Here is a 26075-nt window from a genome sequence, read left to right as displayed (position 1 = left end):
TGTTTCACAGGGCTAGGTACCTATTTCCTATTCCTTCACCTGTCTTGGTTTTCAATTTCCTCTTCTCTATGTGTATTCAGTTCTTTTCATAGTACTTCTCCTTTTGAAAATAGAGGTAGGGGGAAAAAAGTAGAATTGGAACAATTCTTTTCACTCATGATGTTCGGCAAAGAGCGAGTTTCCACACTCAGAAGCTTACTTTTATTTGTTCATCTGGCTCTGGATATACGTTTTGTAGCTTTTAACCACTTTTTGAAAGCCTCAGCTATTTCCTGACGTTAGTTCTGCAGACCTTATTCTAGCATGCTCGCGTAACACTCTTAATTCGTTCCTCTTAGCTTTCAAGTGTGGCTCCCTGGCTCCTGTTTTCCTCTCCAGGCACATAGGCATTGACTCAAGTTTGGTCCTTCATCCACTTCCTTCTGTGAGCTTTAGTTCTTAATCATCTCACCCATGCCCCTGACTTTAGTAAGGCAGCTGTCTACCCACTCTGCTATCTTCACCCTCCTCCAGACCATAGCCTGGTGGATGGCCCCGGGATTTGTCACTGGAACCTGAAGCCTACTGCTTACTTCGAGAGCAAACTCATCCATCCTTCATGCTGATACCTGGGCTGAGTTCCCAGAAATCCAAATACGTCAACCCTTGCATTATTTTCTCAGTCTTAAAAATTAAACAATCATCAAAACAAGTCAAGAGTTTATCAGAAATTAGTGGAATAAGGGGCGCCTGGGTGGCTCAGTCGGTTAAGCGTCCGACTTCAGCTCAGGTCATGATCTTGTGGTCCGTGAGTTCGAGCCCCGCGTCAGGCTCTGTACTGACAGCTCAGAGCCTGGAGCCTGTTTCAGATTCTGTGTCTCCCTCTCTCTGACCCTCCCCTGTTCATGCTCTGTCTCTCCCTGTCTCAGAAAATAAATAAATAAATAAATAAATAAATAAATAAATAAATAAATGTTAAAAAAATTTTAGAAAGAAATTTGTGGAATGAAACTTTCAGTGCTTTTATCAGCACATTCGGCAGCCCCTCTAGACTTACAGTCTCTGGGGAGAAAGCATCATCTGTCTAGTAATCCATAATATTGGTCCTACTACAACAACATTTCTGTGGCTTTTTTCTCTCTTACCCAGAAATTCACCTTTAAGGTCTGGATTTTCATTCGTCTACTTCTTTAAAGCAAAATATTCCCTTCTAGAATCATAGGTTAGCCATGAGAGCCACCCTCACCTTCTTGATGAGATGAATCAGACCATCTTATCTATGTCCAAATGTTAATGTTTTCCGTTTATTTTGCTTAGTCCTTATAGGCTGCACAGAGGCCGATAATACACAACCACCCTGCTTCCCAGGTGTGTTTATGAATTGCTAAAGTTCTCCTCTGTTACCGCACTCCCCCTTTGCTATGCCTATTGTTCTCCGTCCAATCAAGTTTTAATGTTTTTTCCATGCCATTAAATTTCAGTTGAATTCTATTGATCAGGATGGCAAGTCTCTTGCCAAACACGCTCGTTCTCAAAGATGCCATGAGGCTTCCCCATAAACCAAATCTGTCTGTCAACACCACCTGTGCTATGGTTATTTGTCCACTTTCTATATCCTCTTCCAACTCACGGGCTGCCTTCCTCTGAAAGGTAGAAATACCACATGGCCCCCTCGAGACCTTCAGTTTCCTACCATGACATTACAGCACTAGACATTCATTTGAATTTTTGACAGTTTAGTGTATTTTTAACCAAACCAGTGAACAGGGGTGATAGTTGGTACATCTACTATTTGGGCAGGTTATTATGCATCACTTGGGTTACTGCTCACTGGTATCCATTCTCTCTTTGTTTACTAAGAGAACTCTCAAGTTGTACTTGGCCACAAGGTCATCTGAATAGAAGCTACACTTCCGGCCGTCCTTGCAGCTTGTTGAGGGCTTATGACTAAGTTCTGCCGATGAGGTACCGTGGAAGCTGTGCTAACAAGAGATGTGCACACACTCTCTGCCCTTTCCCCATTTCTGAGGGCTGAGACACGGTGACAACTAGACCCAGAAAATGAAAGTCATTGGTTTAGGATGGTAGTGTCACTGTGCCAGCTCAGGAATAACCATATCTGGACGGTTACATGAGAGAAATAAACTTCCATCTTGTCAAAAACCACTGAATTTGGGGATCTCTCGGTTACGGTGGTTTAGTGCCAATAACGTATGCCATCATTATGTCAATGATGTAGCATACCTAAAAATGAGGAATCTTGGTCACCTCTGTACCCATCAACAGAAAGGTACCAACCAGCCATTCCCTGGTCAGCTTCCTGGGCCAGAAACAGGGGCCCCTGAAACACCAGCAGTGAGAATCCTCACAGTTTGACAAAGTAAAGAAAGCTACTGTTTTCCAGTTCTAGGGGCATCTTCTCCTGGAACAACCCCATATTCTTGGGCTTTTGGGCAGAGATCCACTCCCCCAAGCGTTTTTTTCTTTCTCCAGCCGGACACCCCGCTTCACGTTGTATGTGCCACTCACCCACGAGGTCCCAAGAGCCGCTCTAGAACAAGATGTTCTGTGTGGAGAAGGTGGAGTCCACAGGTCAACCCCTCCATGCCTGAACGGCACAATCAGAAATGGGCTGTGCTCCCTCCTCCTACAGTGAGGCCACTCTTACTTGGCCTGCCACATCTCAAAGAGAAGAAACACTTATGGATGCATGTGGGCTAATAAAGTTACAGTGAAAATGCAAGAAGCCAAAGGAGAATGGCTACACTGATGAAAATCCAACGCAGTACATGTCTATAAAGTACATACTGAACATCCACAGCTGTGCTAACCCCGAAATGATGGAAACTGAGTGACTGCAGCTGAATGCAAGGAGGAAACCACTCTGATCAAAGAGATAAGATGTGTGTAGATGAAACAAATGAGAACCCAGTTCAGGGCGGGATATCAGGTCGGTGTTGTGGGCAGTCACTGGTGAACAGCTCAGTGGGGTTGGAGTTGTGAGCAAAAGCTTGAAAGAGATGGCCTGCAGGGAGCAAAATGGGAATAGGACCCGACCAGGTAGAGGGGAAGGTGGAGGCGGAGAGGACACCTCGCGCAATAGTGCTCAAGCCCGGCTGCATGATGGAATCACCCGGGGGAGCTTCTACAAAATACCAGTGTCACCCCACTCAAACCAATTCATGCAGGCTCTCTGGGATGAGGTCTCGGCCCAGGCGAAGGCGTCTGAAAAGCTCCCGAGGTGATTCTGACGCACGGTGAGGGTGGAGAACCACTGCCCTAAATCTTGCATCCAGAAACGATAGAAAGATTTACTCCACAGAACTGCCTTCCTTTATTTTGGCACTAAATTTCATTTTAGTATCTAACGCCAGACCTACGTCTACTGCATCTAATTTATAGCAAATTAAAATGCAAAACAGGATGTGACTTAGCAGTTTGAAGGGTAAGAAGAGAGAGCGCCACCCAAGAACTTAAAATAACATCTGGTGGTTTGAATTTTATCAGTGGGTGTTGTTATCCATCCTTAACTGACAACTGCCGGGGGAAGCGGGGTAGAGTTTTAACAATTGGCAACCACAGGCTGCGTTTCAGTATTTATCTAAAAAGACGATCAACTGAGTCACCGTGAAATGTGAATACACATTTTAAAAACTTCTCTATCTCCTTTAAAAATCTACTAATTGTCTTTTCAGAAATGTAAACATGAAGCTAAACGTAAACATGAATAACGCTCCAGAAGCACTAGCCGAACCGACTCAAATGACAAGAAACTAAATACCTAGTGGCTGGTGTATCAGATGTGCACATTTGATGTCCCTTTGTCGGCCTGACTAAAAATAACCCTAGGATGGAGAATCTAAGCTTTAAAAAAAATTCTATGAAACGAATTTCTCGATATACAGTTTGGGGGTGTCCTTCCAGAACTACAATAAAATAAACAATGCCTTGTAAGAGGCTCGACAGAAAGCAAGAAATCACTAAATTAGTGAATGCAGGCAGGGAGAAAAAGGGACATAGGAAATTTTTACACACTCCTAGGGGAAGGACTGTTGCAAGAAAATGAATGTGCAACACATTTAAATTGTGCAAGCTGAACAAAATTACACGGAGAACTGGATGGAAAAGGCAGAGAGAACAGATTTTTAAAAACTGGGGTGGATATCAGGAGACTAGAGCTAAAAAGGGAAGAAAAACGTAAAAGCACCTCTGTAACTAATGCTGACAATGCCGCGGTTATTTTTTCTCTCCAGTAGTGCACAGACCAGAAGCTATTTGAAGGCAGTGTCTTATTCTTTTTTGGTTTTATCTTCTAAATTGCCTACAACTGGACAGAACCTGGCACGTGGCAGGTTATTTATCAAATTGATGGCCTGTGTGTCCCCTCCCCCATTACATTAGCCACTAGGAGGTTTTTACTGAAATTTATTTTAATCTCAATACTGGAAAAAGATACAAGTATCCCCATTTATCAAATGTAAGAATGTGGGGTGCCTGGGTGGCTCAGTCGGTTAAGCGTCTGACTTCAATTCAGATCATGATCTCACGGTTCATGGGTTTCAGCCCTGTGTTGGGCTCTGTGCCGATAGCTGAGAGTCTGCAGCCTGCTTTGGATTCTGTGTCTCCCTCTCTCTGTCTCTTTCTCTCTCAAAAATAAATTTTAAAAAAATTTGAAAAAAAGCCTTTTTTAATAAAAATTTAAAAAATAACGTACACATGTAAGGCTGAATGGATCCTGTTTAGAAGCTTGTATCTTATGAAGGCACTATGAAAGAGTAGTACGTAATAGAAATTACAAGAAAACCTAAGTCAGAATGTGAGGTGTAAATAATGTATCGAAACTCTAGCTGAATTCCATTAAATTAATGTTAGAAATGATTGTCAGCAGCCAGGATCCCGCTCTTCATCCTGAATTCCCTTGGGTTGTGCAGGGAGGTTAGCACACGGAAGGTGTTTCAATACCCTACTTTGTATTCGGATAGCATCTCTCATCAAAGAAGTCCCACTGCTATGCAAATAGCAATCCCCCACCAAAGGCAGGGCAGCTCCAGCACCCAGCAATGACAATCATCTCCTGAAAAGGAGAAGTGCCCCAGTTTCCAGACACAGGTCAGATCTCAAGCCTTATTTATGGCTTAGAGAGAGCTGATGCCAATTCTGATTCATCATTACTGGGTGTGGAAGACATATTTTTCAAAGATGACAACACAAACATACATTTCATCTCCAAAGATTCCTTACAAAGTAACACTGACACCACTCCATTGATTTCTGGGGTCTATGTTCCCTTCCCTTGAACCTCAGTGGGCTTGTCATTACGGCTGAAGTGACACTATGTGACTTCCAAGGTTACGTTAGAAATGGTAACACATGGGGCGCCTGGGTGGCTCAGTTGGTTCAACATCCGACACTTGATTTCAGTCCAGGTCATGATCCCAGGGTTGTGGGATCAAGCCCCATGTCAGGCTCTGTGAAGAACATAGAGCCTGCTTAAGATTCTCTCCCTCTTGGGCGCCTGGAAGGCTAAGTCGGTTAAGTGCCCAACTTTAGCTCAGGTCATGGTTTCATGGTTCATGGGTTTGAGCCCCTCATCGGGCTCTGTGTTGACAGCTCAGAGCCTGGATCTCACTTCGGATTCTGTGCCTTCCCTCTCTCTCTTCCCCTCCCCTACTCATGCTCTGTCTCTGTCTCTGTCTCTCAAAAATGAATAAATGTTTAAAAAAAAAAAAAAAGATTCTCTCCTTCTCTCTCTCCCTGTGCCCCTCTCTGCCTGCTCCCACATGCTCACTTGCTTGCTCTCTCTCAAATAGAAGAAAGAAAGAAAGAAGAAAGAAAGAAAGAAAGAAAGAAAGAAAGAAAGAAAGAAAGAAAGAAAGAAAGGTTAACACAGCTTCCACTTGATGTTGTGTCTCTCTTGGGATGCTCACTCTACAACTTAGCCATCATGACATAAAGAAGCCCAGACTAACACTTGGAGAGGTCCATTTTGAAAAGAAGTGAGGCCACACTCCCACAGCAGCTAACAGCCACCACTAACTCTGAGGCACGTGAGTGAGTCTTCAGAGGTTCCTATCCCCTGCCTTCTCACCATCCCAACCGACAATGAGTGGAGTGGGATCCAACCTCCCCCCCTCCCGCCCTTGCAAATCCTGTTCATATTGCAGGTTTGAAGGCTAAATGTCAATGTTTTAACCCACCAAGTCTTGGGGTCATTTGTCACATGGCATCAGATGACTATAACACTAGGTGGGAACCCCTGGCAGACTCCCCTCCAGGTGGGAAGCATGAGAACATGGGGTCAAAAGACAGTTCACTCAGTGGTTATGTCTCCTTCTTCTGACCCTCAGGCCAGCAGGCTCCTTCTACCAGAGCATCCTGCTCCTGTCGTGTCGGTCAGACTTAAAAGAGGGCTCCTTGGTCAACAAACCCAGATGTCCCCTAGAAAGTCACTTATACAAAGTACATAGTATAGTGTATGGGCCAATTAGCTGATCAAGGTGGGTATGTGCCTGATAGTGAGAGACAATAAATGGGACACTGGGATCTAAAGCTAGGCGCAAAGATGAGAAGACAAACCAACCCTTAAAAACCCCCTAAGTATACCTTTTAGCACAAACCTTAAAATTTCTCACATACCATTGGGCATTTATCAACAGCTTAAGCAGTGAGTGGCTGGGAGTAAATTCTCAGCTTGCAAATGAGCCACACAGAAATTCTTACTGAGGTCATAGGGTCAGCATGGGCATATTAGGACAGAACCCAGGGCTGTACTCTCCATCAAGAGCATACATCCAGAGACTAAGAGGAAAGTGAAGTAAAAGTCCTAAGCAGATACGTTTAAATATTTCTAAAGAGCAGTTTTATTGTTAAATTAGAGAGTCAAAATCCCAAGAACCATTGAATCCTTTGGTAAGAACACTGACTACAACCAAGAATTCTTGGGCCTTGGCCAGAGAGTTGTCCAGCTGACCCTTCAGAGCAACGATCTAATCTGGGCCACACACAGGGTTCCCAGAGGGCACCAGCGAGGCAGTAAGAACACCGCCTCACCATCTGAGCTGGAGCATATGAATGACTGAAAGCAGAGGGAAGGAGGAAAAAAACCCAGAAGACCAACTCATAAGGGCTATAATGAGCCCCGGAGGATCATGAAATCATGATCGGCATATAAACCGAAGCTATCCAATAGAACTTTAGGTGCTGTCTGATACCACAGTCTCTTCCCCTCATGTGGCAGTTGAACACTTAAAATGTGGCCAGTGCAACTAAGACACCGAGTTTTAAATTTTATTTAACTTTAAATAATTTAAACTCACATAGTCCCATGTGGCTGGTAGCTGCCATGTCAGAAACACAGCTTTACCACACCATTCTGAGCGGCTGATTTTTCTCTCAGCTTTCCTTTGGCACAAGACGAGAGAACACCTCGGGACGTCTGGCTCCTGAAATCCTCCAGATGTGTGCTCACCCATACCAACTAGAAAAAGTCAATGGCTGGTGTACAGCTGAATCACCATAAAGGATGATGGCCAAAATTTAAATGTTGTAACTCATCTGGGAAATTTTCCTTCCCATCCTCTCCATCGTTTGGAGAGAATGAATTAAAAGGTGAGATGGGCTATTAGTTCTCTACATAAGATCAGTGGGGAATTTTAGTAAGAAGCCCAACTTTAACAGGTACTTCAAACTATGCCAGTACAGAGATGAGCTTCTTTAAAAAGATCAGATCCTCAGGGCGCCTGGGTGGCTCAGTGGGTTAAGCATCTGACTTTGGCTCAGGTCATGATCTCGCGGTTCATGAGTTCGAGCCCTGCATTGGGCTCTGTGCTGACATCTCAGAGCCTGGAGCCTGCTTTGGATTCTGTGTCTCCCCCTCTCTCTGCCCCTCACCCACTCATACTCTGTCTCTCTCTCTCTCTCTCTCTCTCTCAAAAATAAACAAACATTAAAAACATCAGATCTTCCAACTCATAAAGCTTCAGTTGAAAACCATTAGGAATGTTACAAAAAGTTGTATAAAGTTCACATGTCATTTAGGAATGGCTTATAACGCCTGCTTAGTTTTAAGGCAATAGTCGGTGATAGGAAAAAATCATATTTTGGAACAACAAAAAAAAAAAACAGTTAATTCACACAATTATCAGACACCAATTTTTTTGGTAGATAAAAATATTTACCACTTGCTACTATCTTCAGAAGGCATCAAAATCCACTCTCCACCAGCCAGGTGCCTTTTCACAGAGTGGGGAGTGAATGTGAGACGCCTTTTAAGAGTGGTCCTGCACAAATGACGAGGTCCTAGAAACAGTTCCACAAAGCTGTCCAGTAGTTACCATCTAGCCTGCAGGAAAGCTGTAAATGTGGCAAGCAAATAGGAAATTCACCAAGAAAACAGCCAGTCTCCCAACAGTCAACGGCTTTTATAATCTGATGTCTAATTTACCAACTTAAACTTCTTTCAGCCACTGCCCAGTATAATCACCACCATTTCAGGCAAGCAGACATTCCTAAAAGTTCCCAATTCATGACAGGCATATTCTCACAAATTGCAAGGAGACTGTAAATCAGCACTACCTCTTCAGAAGACAATGTGGCCACAGCAAGGTTGTCCTTCAAAAATAAAGGCAATAGGCAACAGTTTCCAAAAACAACTCAGAAAATATGGCATCCACAGGCCCTTCCCCCGCCCCCCCCCAAAAAGAAAAACCTTAATGACAATGAAGCCCACCAAACGTTAAATTACCAAGAACGACAAAGTCACGGAGAAAAGACCAATGGTTAACAGTGCACTGATTAGGATTAAAGAAGCAGGGGAATAACCAGGGGAATTAAAGCTAGTGAGTGTTAAAAGTATAAATCCTGGGGCACCTGGGTAGCTCAGGCAGTTAAGTGTCCGACTTCGGCTCAGGTCATGATCTCACGGTTCATGAGTTCGAGTCCCACATCAGGCTCTGTGCTGATGGCTCAGGGCCTGAAGCCTGCTTCGGATTCTGTGTCTCCCTCTCTCTCTGCCCCTCCCCTGCTCATGCTTTGTTTCTCTCTCTCTCTCTCTCTCTCTCAAAAATAAATAAACATTAAAAGAAATATTTTAAAAAGTATAAATCCTAACAAGATTAAAAATAAAACAAGTGACAGACACCTCAAATCAGGGAGGGACGCCAGGCAAAAGTGTCAGATTGTTTATTATATTGCCATAGTGTGTGCAACTCATTGGACTCCCAAGCTGTTGGAGGTGTTCGTCTTTCTTCTGAACTAACAGAACTAACCCTCTTCGGATAAAGGATAACTTTTCAGAAGATTGGCAATTTATTTTCCTTTTGTTAAATGTAAGCAAGATCAACTAGAATAGTTTTCCTGTATAACTGTTTAGTTGGACCTCAGTCTTATACAATTATTTCTGCCCATTGTTGATCTATCCATCCCCCTTTGTCCATCTCTCTCACTCTATGTATGCATAGAGGCAAGCCTGAAATCAACGTCAACACTGGTTATTTTCTGGTTGAGATTTTTTGGGTAATGTTTTAATTTCTCCTTCGAATTTTTTTTGTTTTGTTTTGCTTGATTTTTAAAAATAACGAACACATATCGGGGATATAAAAATGAAACAACAATTACTTTTCTGATTTGCATGGTCCATTTTCCCCAAACGGTCACCGGATCCATGCTTCTCTTATTTCCCCAATACTCACCAACCTCAGATTTGGACTCGAATACCCTCAGCCATCCTTCATCTCTGATCCTTCTTTCTTTCTGGTTATGTCTCTGTTGTTTGAAAAACATTCTGCTCCTGGACAGGGAACTTGCCTGTGTCATACCCTGCCTCCACCGTCATCAAGGAGTGCAAGGCAGAAACCCCCAAGAATGTAGATGAGAAAAAACAGTGGTGCTTGGGTCTTTTAACTAGAGGTCTGACTGGAAACCGTTGACACTGGAAATCTCATCTGGGCTGCTGTGCCACCACAAGGGTGACATACCAACCCACGGGATTTACCAGAAGTGAAGGTAGCTATACCACTAAGTCCTCTTCTAACCTCTATCTCTTTCTCTTTCTCCCTCTCTCTCTCCGCTCTGCCCCACCCCTTCACCCCCTCTCTTTTAAAGACAGTTAAATAAATAAGCCCCCATCAGACTTGGAAGCAAGAAGGAAGGGTGGGTGTTTGGGTGGAGGGAGGGAAGGTAGAAGGGGAGGATCCGAGTCGCCTGCATCCACATTGGTGACTGGATACAGTCTGCTCTACCCCAAAACTCCGGGAAGGCATCCAGTCGTAACAAGCTGGGTCTGACAACCCAGAACAAGGTGGCTGTCCGTGCTTTGTTTATGCCATAGAAGTCAGTGGCCTTGTTCTCTAAGGGTCCTCTTTCCCCTGCATCTTCCTGTCCTTTACCTTAAGGGGTATGTATCAGAGCAAAAAAGCTGCAGAAATTAAATTTGACAAATTCATCAGATCAGGGATTAATAGGCACTACCTAAACCAAGCTATGCATGTAACAGATTAAAAATAAATAAATATTTAGATCCTGGAAGGTAAGGTATTTTATAAATTTTTATGTACATATATATGGGTTTCAGGAGTTTGATTAGAGCTCCTAGTTTAAAGGCTGACTTTTTTGGACAGGCCTCTTAGTAACACAACAGACACAATCAGCTTCTACGTATACCAACAGTCATGACTGCCTAGAAACAGCAACTCAAAAAGAGTATAAAATCAGAGTTCACGTCTAAAAATTTAAGGTGTTACCCTGGATCATAATTATCCAAAATGTGCTCTGTTAAATACCAGACCCACAGGATTCTCTGTGGAGAGAAAAATAAGTCCCCCCACACCAGTCACCTTGGGAACTGCTGCTCCTACCTTCCCTCTTGAAGACACAGTGTAATATATGTGGGCACATTAAAGGCTCTGAGAAGTCCTGCAGTTAAAACAAATACCAAATCGGGGCGCCTGGGTGGCGTAGTCGGTTAAGCGTCTGACTTCAGCCAGGTCACAATCTCGCGGTCCGTGAGTTCGAGACCCGCGTCGGGCTCTGGGCTGATGTGATGGCTCGGAGCCTGGAGCCTGTTTCCGATTCTGTGTCTCCCTCTCTCTCTGCCCCTCCCCTGTTCATGCTCTGTCTCTCTCTGTCCCAAAAATAAATAAAAAACGTTGAAAAAAAAATTTTTTTTTAAAAACAAATACCAAATCTGTTAAACAATTTTGTTGAACCTATTCCAAACCTATTTGACCATGGAATGTCTTCTTTGAGGTGACACTTAAGATATTCCCTCAGCCTGGCGATCCTGTCTAGCTTTAAAACTCAGTTATCCTCTGAGTCCATGAAATGATTTGAACCTTTACCTTTAAAGGTTGGTCTATCCATCATGCAGATAATAGCTTAACATGCACAGACACCATTTCTTGGTTACAATTCAGGCTCACAACAGCCAGTAAATAACATTTAGATATTCTTTGCTTATAATTTCATGTCTAGAGTTGGTCTAGAGAAACCACAAGAAACCATGACAATCATATAAAAAACAAAAGCAAGTCTCAGAACTGAGGACACGGTTCCCTATTTGACCCAATCTTCCCCTAAAAGCCCTTCCCTTGTCTCTCATTATCACATACCTTCCCCCAAACCCAACTTCCCAACTCCCGTTCCCCTATTGCTTTCTCAAATTTATACTCGGGACTCAGTCCTTTCAACTTCAGTCTGAAGTTGCCCCGAAGAAGAGACATCTGAATGGGAAGTATGGCATCATTTGGAGAAAAGAAGTAGCATTCCAGAGAAAGGTACTGTAAATTGACTGGACAAATTGCTAAAAGAAATCTTGTGGAAATTATCTCAGAAAGTAAGCACTTATGCAACTGTTATGCAGGCTCACTTAAAAACACATCTCCAGTAATCTGCACTGTATTTACCCAAATAAAGAAGAAAATGGGATCAACACTTAGTAGTTACTTAACAAATGTTTACTGAGCACTTACTATTGGTCAGGGACAATTCTAGACGGCGGGGATCAAACAGTAAACACAGCCTGAAACACTGTACTACAAACAATCCTACAGACCAGACTAGAAAACTTAACCATATGATAACCTTGGGGAAAACAGTTTCTAAACTGAAGAAGGCTGATTTTAAGGAAGACCTTAAAACCATCTCATAAGGCACAAAGAAAATTTTGTGGCATCCATGAAAAGGGGACGGGAAAGGCAATACATACTTATTTTGGACCTTTTATTTCCCAGACACCATGCTAGATGCTTTTACATATGTTAGGATGTTTAATTCTCAGAATGCTGCCTTGACTTAGGCTTTAAGCTTCATCCTTACAGTTAAGAAACCGAGACAAAGCTAGTGGTCAAACTTTTGCAACATGCCCGGTTCCAAATCCATATATTTCATACGTGGATAGTGAGACTCAACCAGAAACAGAATTCAAGGCTGCTTCAAAGCAACATTTCTCATAGCACTTTAAGATGGCAGAGAAAAGATGTATCAAAACGTGTGATGTAAAAGAGTGGGCATCAACATCGTACCAAGAAATAATCTTCACAAATCTGTAGGAATCACAGTTTCCAATTTTAAAACTTACTGCAAAGCTACAGGAATCAAGCCAGTATTCAGTGACTTAAAGGGAGGCATACAGATGTAGGGAACAGGATTGAGAATGCAGAAATTAAACCCACAACGTGGTCAATTCATTTGGAACAAAGGTGACAAGACAACTTAATGGGCAAAGAACAGTCTTTTCTACAAATGGTGCTGGAAAAAGAGTGGATAGTCTCATGTAAAAGTGGATATTCACAATGTCATACCATATAAAAAAATTTACTCAAAATAAACTAAAGACCTAAATGTAAAAGCTCAAACTCTAAAATCTTTTAAAGAAAACACCGGGATAAACTTTCCTGACCTTAAATTAGGTCATGCCCTATTAGCTATGACCCCTAAAGCAAAAGCAATAAAAGAAAAAAGTAGTAAGTTGGACTTTATCAAAATTAAAAACCTTTACGCTTCAAAGGATAACATCAACAGAATGAAGACACAATCCAAGAATGGGAGAAAATATTTGCAAATCATATACCTGAGACAGGTCTAGTTTCCAGAAAACATAAAGAGTTCTTACAACTCAACAGTGAAAAAGCAACCCAATTTTTTTTTAAACAGGCAAAGGACCTGAAGAGATACTTCTCCAAAGAAAACAACACAAATGGTCAATAAGCACATGAAAAAAACACTCAACCTCATTAATCATGAGAGAAATGCAAATAAAAGCTACAAAAAAATACCCTTTAGGATGGCTACGATAATAAATAAAGAAACCAACAAGCCCACAGGCATATCAGCAAGAATGCAGAGAAATCGGTGGGGATGTATACATTGGGAAACCGTCTGAGGGTTCCTCAAAATGTTAAACACAGTCACCATATGAAGCACCAATTCCACGCCCAGGTATATACCCAAGGGACTTGAAAACATATGTCCACAGAAAAACTTATGCAAGAATGTTCACAGCAGCCTAATTCATAAACATTAAAAAGTAGAAAATCCATGGGGTGCCTGAGTGGCTCAGTCGGTTAAACGTCTGACTTCGGCTCAGGTCATGATCTCACAGTTCGTCAGTTCAGGCCCCACGTTGGGCTCTGTGCTGACAGCTCAGAGACTGGAGCCTGCTTCACATTCTGTCTTCCTTTCTCTCTGTCCCTTCCCCGTTTGTGCTGTTTCTCTCTCTTTCAAAAATAAACATTAAAAAAATTTTTTTAAATAAAAAAAAAACTTTAAAAAAAGCGGAAAATCCTATGTCTTAGCAACTACTGAATGGATAAACAAAAAGTGGAATATCTATATGTTATGTGTTGAATGTGTTGTCATCCCAAAATTCATAAATTGAAGCCTAATCCCCAATGTGATGGTTATTTGGAGGTGAGGCCATTGTAAGCTAATTAGACCATGAGGGTGGAGCCTGCATGAACGAGATTAGTACCCTTATTAAAAAAAAAAAAAAAAAAAAAGAAACCTTGCTTCTCTCTGCTCTCAGCCACATAAAACTATAGGAAGACCATAACCATCTACAAGCCAGGAAGGGGGCTCTCATCAGACACTGGATCTGCCGGTACCTTGACCGTGGACTTCCCAGACTCCAAAACTGTAAGAAAGCAATGCCTACTTGCTATTGAAGCCAACGAGTCTACAGTCATTTGTTAGAGGAGCCCAAACTGACTAAGATACCATATAATGGAATATTATTCAGCTATAAAAAGGAATAAAACATTGAGGCATGCTACAACATGGATGAGCTTTGAAAACATGCTAAGTGAAGGAAGAGAGATTAAAAAAAAAAAAAAGGCCACATATCATAGGACTCCATTTACATGAAATGTCAGAATAAGCAAATCTACAGAGACAGAAAGTAGATCAGTGGTCTGAAGGTGGGCAAATGGGGAAGAACAGAATTTCTTTTGGGTGACAAAAATGTACCAGAATTAGATGATGGTGATGGTCACACAATCTTGTGAATTTACTTAAAAACAAACAAACAAACAAACAAACAAAAAAAAACACTGACTTATACACTTTAGAGGGGTAAATTTTTTGGTATATGAATTGTATATCGATAAAATAATCCCCCCTCCTAAAAATAATCTTTGAATGAAACAGAACCAGACACTCAGTTATCCATCTCTCCACAACAACCACTGGCACGAGGTAAATCCACTTTTGCTGAGTCAGATATATGACACTGGGATCTAGTCCTAAGACCCAAAAAAGAACTATTCTGTATTCTGAAAGAGACGACGCTTCGGTGGGAAGTTTTACAAACACCCTGCTGTGACTGCTGTAAAGCAGGATATTCAATTACAAACACATGAGCAATGTTAATATCAACATGGGAGCCTATCACTTCAGATCAGTCTACATGAGGCCTCTGAATCTAGATGCTCTAGTGAATGCACTGGAAAGGAGAGAATGAAAGAGCTAAGTCAAAGGTCAAAGTCAACTCCAACACATGGAGACACCATTACAAATGACAAGAGTGGCCCACCCTGCATGCCTCATTAGTCATCCTACGAATCATGAACAGATCACGGACACGCCTCCTCAAGTGAGAGGTTGCTGACAAGCATACCCAGAAGTGAAACACAGGGTCTTCCCTCCAAGATCTCGAAGCCGTTCTTCTCTGGAAGGCAGTACCAGCCTCTCCCACCAAGGGCCTATTTACAAGCAATCAGGGGTCTAACGAAAACCCTCACCGAATGATTAAAAGCCAAATCTGGATATGGTATTACTTTCAAGCTCTGAAACGGTTGATCTTTGATCTGTATGCCTGCTTTACATTTAGCAATGACTCAGACCCACATCATTTAAAAAAAAAAAAAAAAAAAAAAAAAGTTTACTATGCCTTTAGTTCTCAGAAATACCGCCATGCAGGTTAAAATAGATAACGGGTACACACATAGTCACATGAGCCAACCCATCACCAGTCAAAAGAACGCGGAGCTAATGAAAAGCCTGAATCCCATTGTCTACAGTAAAAGAGCAAGATAAAACTGAGCAAGCACAAGTAATTCCAACTTTTGAGAGGTCATGTTCTGAAAGGCAGCTAGAACTCAGCTGTTTGAAACTCAAAACATTTTTCCCTAGAAAGCTGTTAGCTTGTGATCATATACTCAGGCTAGCCCAGAGAGACCTATGCAATGCGCAATGCGCTTACGGTAGAGAGACGACGGCACTTCTTACAGGGAGGGAAATGCCTTCCAGGTTCAACTCCAGAATGCACTTCAGCAGCAGCACCCAGAAATAGGGTGGGAATGCTCTGGTCCCATCACTCCCCAGATGTTCCAAACTGGTGGACAAATACAAGCCACAGTCCACAGTGGGAACCCCTTCTTACTCCCATGCAGACACAAGAGTCCTTCACAAGGACCTCTAAGGCTGGGAGAGTCTGTGGTTCTTTGCTCCTCTCCCAAAGTTCTAATTTCAGTAAATGTCTGCTTATCCGGAAACAAAAGCAAACCAAAGAATTCACAGTGCAAGGTTTTTTTCAACCTTTGTTGAACTTCAACATTCATATAGCAAGTCATATTGCTGAATTTTAAAAAATACACGTTTTAGGGGCGCCTGGGTGGTTGTCGGTTGAGCGTCTGACTTCGGCTCAGGTCATGATCTCACGGTCCGGGAGTTTGAGCCCCGCGTCGGGCTCTGGGCTGACCGCTCAGAGCCTGGAGCCTGTTTCGGATTCTGTGTCTCCCTCTCTCTGACCCTCCCCCGTTCATGCTCTGTCTCTCTCTGTCTCAAAAATAAATAAACGTTAAAAATTTTTTTAAAAATAAATAAAAATGTTTTAGAGAAGATACATGAAAAGTGGTGGATTTCAGCAACTTCTCCAATGTTTCCACGGTCACTGTAGATTCCGCTTTTCATCACTCCTGTATCCTGCACCTAGTAGAGAGGCTGCACATAGCAAACACCGCAAGGACACCCATGGAATCTGTACTTTTAACATCATCAGTATTGGACATGTCATTCACTTTTAAAATACCTAGCGTTTGTACACTGTGACAGGGACTAACAGGATTGGCCTGGCCTCAGAAGAGATATCACTTCAGTGAAAAATAGAAAATAATGATTAAAAAATAATAACTGGCCACAAATGCTATAGTGTCTGGACTGTGTCACAAAGAATTCCAGGGGCGCCTGAGTGGCTCAGTCAGTTAAGTGTCCGACTCTTGATTTTGGCTCAGGTCATGATCTTGCAGTTGTGAGACTGAGCTCCATGTCGAGCTCTGCATGGACAGCATGGAGCCTGCTAGGGATTCTCTTTCTCCCTCTCTCTCTCTGCCCCTCCCCCTGCTCACTCATGCACATTCTCTCTCTCTCTCTCTCTCTCTCTCTCTCTCTCTCTCTCAAAATTAAAAAAAAAAAAAAAAGAATTCCAACAGGAAGCAGTGAGATACACTGGGGGAAGCACAAACTTGGGTGGTAGAAAGGCAGGCTTGACCTCACCACGGCATGACTTTGAAAGAGTTCCCTCTTTGTGCCCCAAGTTCCTCAACCACAGAACTAGTCTCACTCAGGGAATTGTGTGGCTGAGTGGCCAAGGTGGGAGGGAAATTAAATTTTCAGTGGATACCTTTGGTGACTTCAGAATGTGGTTTCACAAATTTGAACCACTCATTGAACAACTGAAGAAACAGGATGCATCAGGAGACTGACCGTTACAACAACCCCACATGAGAACTGGGAAGCATGGAACAGCTAAGGCCACCTGTCCGAAGCCCTTCTCTCACCACCTCCTGGCTCTCCTCTGATGTACCCTGAGCTGCCGGCTCAGCCCCCAGTTTAGTCTGACCTCATTCTAGTCTGACCACCTGGTTCTGACTCACAGCCTTGCCGTTCACCCTCCTGGCTAATCCCCCAGCCCCGCTTCAGGTTTTCAGGTCAAGGATCTTTGTCTCCACCACACTAACCACAACCTGCCATGCGTGCACTAACCTGGAGCTTCTTGGGTAAACGTGACAAATTGCCCTCCTTATAGAAAGCCACAGGGTCGATTCTGAATACAAAGTGAGCTTATTACCTTAGGGTCAATACAGAAAGAGGAAAAAAAAAAGGAAAGAAAAAAGAAACGGCAGGGATGAGTTAACACTTCTAGGAGCACAAAAAAAGAAAAAGAGAAAAGCAAACCTGTTTAAATAGGACCATCAGAGATACTCTGCAGTATACCCCATCTGCCCATCCTGCACACATGGGGTCGAAGATGAGCCAGCCCAGCAAATTCTTCTTCACTTCAGGGACAGCAAATCTCATCCTAAGAGATAGTTTCCATTAACTGTGATAGATTACCTTTCAAGAGAGGGTGTGCACTAATCTTTCTTGGATAGGCCCATAAAGAACACAAGACACGTTTTTGAGTTGTCTTTGCAGAGAGGAGCTCATCACGACGGGGGTAATGGGGGAAGGTGGTGTCAGGACTATACAGAGTCTGGGGTGACTGTGGCTCAGTTGGTTAAGTGTCTGACCGGCTCAGGTTACGATCTTTCGGTTTGTGAATTCAAGCCCCGTGTCGGGCTCTGTGCTGACAGCTCAGAGCCTGAAGCCTACTTAGGATTCTGTGTCTCCCTTTCTCCGTGTCCCTCCCCTGCTTGTGCTCTCTCTCTCTCTCTCTCTCTCTCTCTCAAAAATAAATAAACATTAAAGAGAGAGAGAGAGAGAGAGATGACTATACACCGTCTTACAATAGGCACCAAGCAAACATGAGAGAATCTCAGGGCAGAGAAGGCAGACAGAGAGGGACTGAAAGACAAAGAGAGACAGGCCGACCAGAAACACAGAGGAATGCAGAACGAGGCTCACAGAAAGACAGACAGACAACACACACAGGCAACAAGACACAGCCAGGGGCAAAGTAAGAGAACAGAAGAGACAAATCAGATGGAGAGGCCGAGCGGGGTGGGAGGCCTGGCGGGGGAACGCAGACTTTGGTGGATTGCTGCCATGTCTGAGGCCTTGCCAAGTTCCAGCTGTGCTTCCTATGGCCTGCCCTGGGCATGACCTGTCACCCCCCCCAGTCATGCAACAAAACCCTCCTTACCTGACCCAGTTGTATGTTCTATTTCCACATGGAAAATTAGAAAAGTAATTTAAAATGTCAATACCCAATGATGGGAAGGACTGGAAAATTTTGACACCTATTACTGATAGCAGTATAATAAGGAAAAATATTTGGGAAACCTATTGAGCAATTGTTTATCAAAATGTTATAAACTACTCTCACTCAATATTTATAATAGGGAAAAAAGTAGATACAATCTTAAGGCCCAACAGTAGGGGAAAAGTTAAGCAAATTAACACTAGAATATATTATTTCATGTCAGGAGTAATACTGCCTCTAAAATCATCTGTGAGGAATGTAATCTGTAAATCGTTCATGTTGAAAGAAACATGCTAAATATAAAAGTTCAGAAAACTAAAAATATAAGTTATAAAGATCATACACTTAACATTCAAAGAGATAATGGGGGACTACATTTGAATGACAAACTGAAGGGGTTTTTCCCTTTCTCCTTCTTATTAATGTACTTTCAACATTTTAATAAGAATATATTCAGGGGGCGCCTGGGTGGCTCAGTTGGTTGGGCGGCCGACTTCGGCTCAGGTCATGATCTCGTGGTCCGTGAGTTCGAGCCTCGCGTCGGGCTCTGTGCTGATGGCTCAGAGTCTGGAGCCTGTTTCAGATTCTGTGTCTCCCTCTCTCTCTGACCCTCCCCCGTTCATGCTCTGTCTCTCTCTGTCTCAAAAATAAATAAACGGTAAAAAAAAAAAAATTAAAAAAAAAAAGAATATATTCAGGATGATATATCTAATCACTTAAAATGAGGCGGAGGAAATAGTGAGACTCTATTCCCTTCCACTTTTGCACTTGATTTTCTCAGGCTGTGACTCACCCCTATTGCTATGGTCTCGGTATGGATTCGTGCAAAGAACTGCTACTCCAAGAACTGCGGTCGCCCAGTTAACCTTCTTGCCAATACTGTTACGGGGACATTTATTTACTACACATGCCTGCCCACCTTGTATGAAACTGAGTTTAACTGGTGCAGATACACTGATGGGGCGACTTCTTACTTTCCGAGGCAGCCATTCCACTTTTAAATGGTTTTTTTTTTGTTTTTGTTTTTTTAAATTTTTTTTTTTAACGTTTATTTATTTTTGAGACAGAGAGAGACACAGCATGAACGGGGGAGGGGCAGAGAGAGAGGGAGACACAGAATCGGAAGCAGGCTCTAGGCTCTGAGCCATCAGCCCAGAGCCCGACGCGGGGCTCGAACTCGCGGACCGCGAGATCGTGACCTGAGCTGAAGTCGGACGCTTAACCGACTGAGCCACCCAGGCGCCCTCCACTTTTAAATGTTTTGATGATGTCAATGATGTCCAGCTTAATCTGCATTCCCGAGGCTTATGGGAAAGGCCTGTCAACCTCCCGGAAGTCAGGAGACTATCCCGTGTCCCACAAGGTCCCCTCTTCCCCCAGATATTGAGACTTATAGCTGTGCTGCTCAAAGTTCTGCCCAGGGAATCAGACTTGTCCTGGCTCAGGCTGGTCGTTGATTTTCCCTTCTTTAGGGATAATTCAAAGTAGCTACATATAGTTGTCACTCGTGTCCCCTTTTTCATTTCTTTTTTATGTACATATGTGCATACATGCAAAGGGGACAAGGGAGGAGGCATATAGTAATTTACTGTTTTTACATATGCCTTCGGGTCTTTACATCATAAGAGCACAGGAGACCTATACATGTAATAGACATTCAAAAGTGTTATTAACGATTACTAAATGGCAAAAACAAGTAAGTAAATAAAGATTACTAAGTGCCACAGAATTCAAGATTTTAAATACCACATATGTGAGCATGGGGTCTGAGCAAAAGGAGCCAACAGATGAAACATATCACCCTGGTAGGTCACCCCTTTTAACATGCAGCCCAGAAGCATGGGTAGACGGAAGGTAGTAAGGTCGGTGTATTTACCTGACTTTCTTATTTGTCATCTAGGCCTTGGAACCCTAGAAAGGATGCCTACCTATTGTCATAACGTGGCCGGATGCCTTTTCAAGACTGGAAGTAATATCCTAATTCCGGCCCGAATACTCCAAGGCCCAAGGCATTTCCTACACCTCTCCTTGCTGGGCCTCTCAGTTAATAACAAAAACTTTCTTCCTTCCAAGCGGACAGGAGGCAGGCCTGCTTGAAGCGAGTAGTACCGAAAGGTATCAGATGATTTCTACAAGGACGGCTTTTCTTTCAGATTCAATTCCTGAGGATGGAAAACTTCACTGCAGGAGCAATCACTAGCTTCTCGGGGCTACAAATGCATTCAGCAGTTCCTACTCCCATGGGAATGTTCCACTGCCCTTCTCTGTCAACTGTTTGTGGCAAACAGTATAGCTGGTTTGCACAGAAGAGGAGAAAAGCAGGAAGAGAGGTAGGTTCTACTAACAGTGTGTTTAAGTAAGGTTTTCTCCTTTATGCTTCAGTGTGGCTAGAGGCCAGAGAGCTGGCTGGTTTGACATGAACAAGCCCACGGCCATGATCTTCCCGCATCTGTGACACAAGAAAGGTTGAGTGGAACAGCTGTTTCGGCCTCTGTGGATCACTTTTAAGACAGAGTTTTAAGATATAAAACTTACTCTGGTACATTAAAATGATCCTTAAATAGCTCTAGAGTAAAACCTTGTCAACCTTCATGGTTGCACCCGTGTGGTGAAGAGGCAGACAAGATTGCTAGGTGGACCCCTCTCATTTGGGACGAGTGGCCACTGGAACACTAGAACAATGACCCTCTGAGGGTTCTGAGTTGAGGGAAATGATAGTAACTATTCGCAGCTATGGAAACAGTGATTACGAGATGGACACCCTTCATATAAAGCTCTGCGGTACTTGGTTTGAACATGTCAGGACGTGTCATGCCCCTGTTCAAACGTCTTCAGTGGATACTCATGACCTACAAATAACTGACAATCTGGCTGTAAATCAGAATCATCTGTGCACATTTAAGAAAACCAAACATGCTCAAGTCCTCTTCCTGAAGATGCTAATTCAACAGTCTCAGGATCTAGGTATGAACATTTTAAAAACAAGTTTTCCAGATGATTAAAACACACTGGATCGAGGGCTACCGGTTTACAGAAAGAGGTCTCAAGCCTTATGTGCTACACACAAGCCTCAATTCCCATAACTAGCCACCTCCAACTTCACCTTCCAAGGACACCAAACCACGTGCAGTTCTGCACAAACTGTCCCTGAGCCTTTGCAGGAGCCACCCCTGCCCCCATTGTGAGTATGAAAGATTAGCCACCATCCAGGTTGCAGCTCAAATGAGGCTTTCTGACCATCCCTCCCTAACATTTTCAGATACACAAAAGATACAAAGGAATGTAAACATACCACTACAGAAATCATCAGATCACAAAGGAAGAGAACAAGAAAAGAATAGAGGAACAAGGGAATTACAAAAGAGCCAGAAAATCATTAACAAAAATGGCAATAAGTACATACCTATCAAAAATCACCTTAGATGTAAATGAACTAAATTCTCCAATCAAAGATGGAGTGTCTGAACGGGTAAAAAAAAAAAAAACAAAAAAAAACGACAGAAGTAAAGACACATCGACTGAAAGTGAAGGAATTAGAAAAAGATATTCCATGCAAATAGAAATGAAAACTTGGATAGCTATACTTCTACCAGACAAAATAGACTTTCAGGCAAAGACTATAATTAGAGACAAGGAAGGTCATTATATAATGATAAAGAGGTCAATCCAACAAAAGGTGTAATGTGTGTAAATATTTATTATGCACCCAGCATAGGAGCACCTAGATGTATAGAGCAAAGGTTAACAGATCTAAAAGAAGAAATAGGCAGCAATACGACAATGGCAGGGGGTTTTAATGCCCCACTTCTGTCAATGAATAGATCATGCAGACAGAAAATCAGTAAGAAAACATTGGCCTTAAATGACAAGTTAGACTAGATGGACTTAACATCCCCAGGCTGGCATATACCAACCAGACAGACCATGCACATAACTTATGCTAGCAATCACATTTGTCACAATGCAGTATTTATTTGCATGCCTCCTTACTGAACTGTGAGCTCCTGGAGAACCCACATTACTCTTTTTCTTCTTGATATCCTGCTGTCAGGAAAAATACCTGTCCTATGATAGGTACTCAATCAATTTTTTGGTGAATGAACTAATAAACGCACCCCTGTGAAAGTAACATAACCAAAAGTGTAACAAAGGATCCTGCTGGCATTCTTTTGTTTCAGTTGAGGAAAAGAAAACTTCAATAAATAAAATTCACATTTTTATTCAATTAGATTCTCCATAAGGTGCCTTGGGTTCTAAAAGTTACTTAATAATCCTCAAGCACACTTTCCCAAGGGAAAGCTCTTGGGAATCTCAGACTCTGCTAGAAGCAATGCGGCTTTCATCTTATGTCTAGAACTCATTTCGAGGGGACTCCGATGACTTCAATTCTAGTCTCAGATATTGCTGAAAGAAGTCTCTGAAAGAAGCTTGCAGGAGAATTGGCAAGACAAAGATATATTGTATATGCAGTTGAGACTTTTCTGAATAGCATTTTGCTAAGCTACAGGCTTACAGAATTTAAAATATGACTCAGAACATCGACTGTGATGCCAACATTTCTATTTTTAGACTTTTTAGCGGAGAATATGGCTATAAATTCAACCTACTCAGTCTACAAATCCTCTAAACTTCCTCCTAGAGAACAGAAAAGCACTTGGCATTTCTCCGGGTATTATTTTATTTGCATATGTAGTTATGCTGGTAAAATTTTGGTAACTAAAGAAGAATTAATAACTGAAGCTCTAAATGATTCCCATGATTACTGCTTAAGTTGGCAAAATATCCTCAAGCACAGAAGAAACTTGCTCATGGAAATGTACATGGGTGGATTGTTCAGTTTTTTTCACCATGGTAGGCTTGCTTGTAGTTACATCTGTGTTCTCAGACAAGTGCCACAGGGACCATCACACAAGGACCACAGATATTTTGAGAGAGAAAATGGGACCACAGAAAATTCAATGGCATAGTCAAAATATTTTATGCTTTATACCAAGTGTGCTTTGCTGTTTGACACCCTGGCTTCTCATGATCCTATTTCTTATTTTTTAAAAATTCAACTACATTGAGGTATGATTTATATACAACAAAATCCACCCCTGTTAAGTGTGTAATTTGATGATTTGGACACAGGTATACACCTATGCCAACTACAGAACACCTCCCTCACCAAAAAGCGCCCTTATGCAATCAACTCCCACACTCACTCACCCCTCGGATTTCTGTCACTTTCAGTTAGTTTTGTCTGTTCTAGAGCTTCATATAAATGGAATCATGCAGAATTTGCTTTTTGTGTCTGCTTTCTTCCACACGGTTTTGGGTTCCAGCTACGGTATATCAGCAATCCCTTCCCCTTCTTTGCCGAACTAGTATTCCATTGTATAAATATATACCTCAAGTTATCTGTTCACCAGCTGAGGAACATATGAACTGTTTCCAGCTTTTAGTTGTTATAATAAAGCTGCACTGAATATTCGTATATGGGCCTTTCTCTTGGGTAAATGCATAGGAGCAGAACTGTTAGGCCACAGGGAAAGTGTGTTTAACATTAGAAACTGCCAAACTGCCTTCCAAAGTAGCTGTGTCTTTCTCTACTCCTACCAGCCATGCCTCCTGACCTCTCCAGTTGCTCTATATCCTAGTCAACACTTGATATTGTCAGTCTTTCACAATTTAGCCATGCTGGTGGATACAGGTGTACCTCATTGTGGTTTGATTTACAAGGTATGAAACCTGTTTCCTTCAGCATTCAGTCCTGGAACTGAATGTTACCTTACATGGCAATATGGTATAATAAAAGATCACTGGGTCAGTTTCTGGAGTCTTGAATTTTATCACCAACTTTGTCCCTAAACAGTTGCATAATGCTGTAAAACCCATCCATCCTGACCTCATTTTTTCCCCCTTTCCATAAAATGGTTAAGTCAGCCCAAATGAGTCTTAAATTCTTGCTCTAAATAAAAATGAACATAAGTGAGTTTTATCAAAAGCAACAAATTCCTTTCAAAATAGTTATGCATTATTTTTACATAATGTCCCACAGTTATCAAAGAGAATTTGTATCAGGGCGCCTGGGTGGCTCAGTCGGTTGAGCGTCAGACTGCAGCTCAGGTCATGATCTCGCAGTCTGTGAGTTCAAGCCCCGCATCGGGCTCTGGGCTGACAGCTCAGAGCCTGGAGCCTGCTTCGGATTCTGTGTCTCCCTCTCTCTCTGCCCCTCCCCTGCTCACTCACTCATGTGTGTGTGTGTGTGTGTGTGTGTGTGTGTATGCAGTGTGCTTCCAAAGGCCTTTTATCTATCAAGGGGAAAAGGAAAATAATCCACCTGCCATCAATTCAGTTGATCATTAACCTTTCCTGGGTCACTAACATCTTTAAAAGTCTAATGAAAATTAGACATTCCAGAAAAACAATCCTATGGCTTTGCATAGCCCCAAAAGGTTCAGCACCATGAAGGCCTTCTGTGGAGCCTTAAAGGCTCAAGGACCCCGGGCTTAGAAGGGCCCGATGAAATAAATTCATCAGTGTGATTTCTGCTGACAATCATTCAAACATAGCCTATATATCCAAAAAGAAGGCAGCAAACCTCTCCTAATCCAAATCCCCAATATATACATGGTATAAACTGAAGATTTTTTTGTTAATTCCAAAAAGTATTGAATATTCTCTCAAGAAGTATATGTTCAGAGGTAGAAAGTGAGTATTGGGGATGCTCCTGGACATCCATTCCCCAATCATGGCCCCTCCAACATCAGAGTAAGCCAACAAGTATGCATAGTCATTTGAGTGCGTGATGTCAGTGCCTTCTGTTTCTAGAATAGGTTTATTCTAAAAGGAGGAATTCATTATGGGGCACAGAGGAAGGAGAGTAAATGGCTAGAAAAATGTATGTGAACAAACTGATATGATTTAATGTTGAGACATTCAGAAATCTGGGTGAAAAAAAAGATAATTTGAGAATTCTGGCTCATAAGGCAAGTGTCTGTGGTAAGTGGAATAACAAGCCCCAAATATATCCACAGTCTAATCTCTGGTACCAGTGAATGTTACTTTATATGGCAAAACGGACTTTAGAGATGTGATTAAAGTAAGGCCCTAGAGACGGGGAGATTATTCAGGATTATCCATGCAGGGCCCATGCAAGCACAGGGTCCTTACAAGAGAAAGGCAAGAGATCAGTTAGTAGACAGCAATGTATTGAGATGTGAGGATGGAAAATGAGATGTGATTGATGTGGGGCCACGAGCCAAAGAACGCAGGTAGTCTATAAAAGTTGGAGAAAGCAAAGAAGTACATTTTCCACAAAAGCCTCCAGAAGAACACAGCCCTGCTGACAAACTGATTTTAGACTTCTGACCTCCAGAACTATAAGGGAACAAATGTGTATTGTTGGAAGCCACGAAACTAAACAATTTAGTTCTGTTATAGCAGCAATAGGAAACTAATACATTCTCCATCCTTTTTT

The 26075-nt window shown here is 42.4% G+C and overlaps 1 protein-coding gene across 6 annotated transcripts in view; it reads right to left on the bottom strand.

The window, feature by feature from the left end:
• The window catches only part of OSBPL3 (oxysterol binding protein like 3), a 171872-nt gene that overhangs the window by 97144 nt on the left and 48653 nt on the right, over positions 1-26075 (bottom strand). The window contains exon 2 of one of the 6 annotated variants that reach the window (XM_027075138.2): positions 8157-8331. The exons of the other annotated variants lie outside the window; for them this stretch is intronic. The gene's annotated coding sequence lies outside the window, so the exon portion shown is untranslated. The remainder of the gene's footprint in view (positions 1-8156; positions 8332-26075) is intronic. 6 annotated transcript variants of the gene reach the window in all.

The sequence above is a fragment of the Acinonyx jubatus genome, chromosome A2, assembly GCF_027475565.1.
Source record: "Acinonyx jubatus isolate Ajub_Pintada_27869175 chromosome A2, VMU_Ajub_asm_v1.0, whole genome shotgun sequence".
NCBI lineage: Eukaryota > Metazoa > Chordata > Mammalia > Carnivora > Felidae > Acinonyx > Acinonyx jubatus.
This window is presented reverse-complemented; position numbering and strand designations above follow the sequence as displayed.